Source organism: Orycteropus afer, unplaced genomic scaffold, assembly GCF_000298275.1.
Source record: "Orycteropus afer afer isolate SDZICR_OR568_19922 unplaced genomic scaffold, OryAfe1.0 scaffold00245, whole genome shotgun sequence".
Lineage (NCBI taxonomy): Eukaryota > Metazoa > Chordata > Mammalia > Tubulidentata > Orycteropodidae > Orycteropus > Orycteropus afer.
Window position 1 is genome coordinate 4,572,937 of NW_006921832.1, and position 1,829 is coordinate 4,574,765.

Genomic DNA, 1,829 nt, shown 5'->3' on the forward strand with positions numbered 1-1,829 from the left:
AAAAAAAAAGAATATCATACATAAGTAAAATTTTGCTAAAGATAATTTAAAAATGGGTGCAGCAGTATATTGACAAGGACCTGACAAATTTCAAGCTGGATTCAGAAGATGACGTGAAACAAGGCACATCATTCCTGATGTCAGATGGATCTTAGCTGAAAGCAAAGAATACCAGAAGAATATTTATGTGTGTTTTATTGAGTATGGAAAGGCATTCAACTGTGTGGATCATCACAAATCCATCGCAAAGAACAGGAATTCCAGAACACTTAATTCATGGAGAACCTGTGCATAGACCATGAGACAGTCGTTCAAACAGAACAAAGGGATACTTCATGGTTTAAAATCAGGAAATGTTCATGTCAGGATTGTACACTTTCACCATGTGAAAAAATAAACAATCTGTGTGCTGAGCAAACAATGCGAGAAATTGGACTATATGAAGAAGAAAGTGGCATCAGGATTGGAGGAAGACTCATTATTGTATTCTTTCCATGATATGCAGATAACACAACCTTGCCTGCTGAAAGTGAAGCACTTACTGATGAACATCAAAGACTACAGTCTGCAGTATGGGTTACACCTTAATGTAATGATAGCAAAAATCCTCACACTTGAACCAATAAGCAACATCATGATAAATGGAGAAAATATTGACGTTGTCAAAGATTTCATTTTACTTGTATCTACAATCAACCCCCGTAGAAGCAGCAGTCAAGAAATCAAATGACATACTGCACTGGGCAAATCTGCTGCAAAAGACCTCTTTAAAGTGTTAAGGGGCAAAGATGTCACTTTAAAGACTAAGGTGCATCTGACCCAAACCATGGTCTTTTCAATAGCCTCATACACATGGGAAAGCTGGACAATCAATAAGGAAGACCAAAGAAGAATTGAATCATGGTATTGGTGAAGAATATTGAAAATACCATGGACTGCCAGAAGAATGAACAAATCTGTTTTGAAAGAGGTACAGTAGGAATGTTCCTCAGAGGTGAGAATGGCTAGACTTTGTCTCTTGTACTTTGGTCATGTTGTCAGAAGGGACCAGTCCCTGGAGAAGGAATTCATGCTTGTAAAGTAGAGGTCAGTGAAAAAGGGGAAGACCCTCGATGAGATGGATTGACACAGTGGCTACAATGATGGGCTCAGACATAGCAAGGATTGTGAGGATGGTGCAGGACTGGGCAGTGTTTTCTTGTGTTGTACCAAGGGTCTCTATGAGTTAGAACTGATTTGAGGGCATCTAACAGCTTTTTCAGTGATTGTAATACATTGTTGATGTATGTGCAGCTTGCGAGCAACATCTTTATTATGTGAGCTGTCATCAAGCCTGCAATTCCTCATCAAACATTCCTGCAGTTGGTGCTTTGACTGTAAATGAAGGACTTTGTCCTTGTTTGGTCCATTATACTGTAGTTCATTGAGGTGTTTTAGAATATAGATCCTGTTTCAGTCTACTAACCTAGTGGTGCAATAGTTAAGTGCTTGGGTGCTAATTGAAAAAGTGGCAGTTCAAACCCACCCAGTGGCTCTGTGGAAGAAAGACCAGGAGACCGAGCAGGTAAAGATCACAGTCTAGAAAACACTATGGGGCAGGCACTTCCTCATTGATGAAAGATATGTATGAACATTTGAGTGTAACTTACTATTTTTTTAGATACCCAGCCTTCATGTTGGGAACCCTCTCAGACCTCATCCTGTGTTTAACCTCTCTGCGCTGACTGTGATTTTAATCTCTTGCTAAAACCAGAACCAAACTCACTGCTATCGAGTCAAGTCCAACCCATTGCGACCCCCATTGGGTTTCCAAGGTGGTAAATCTGTAC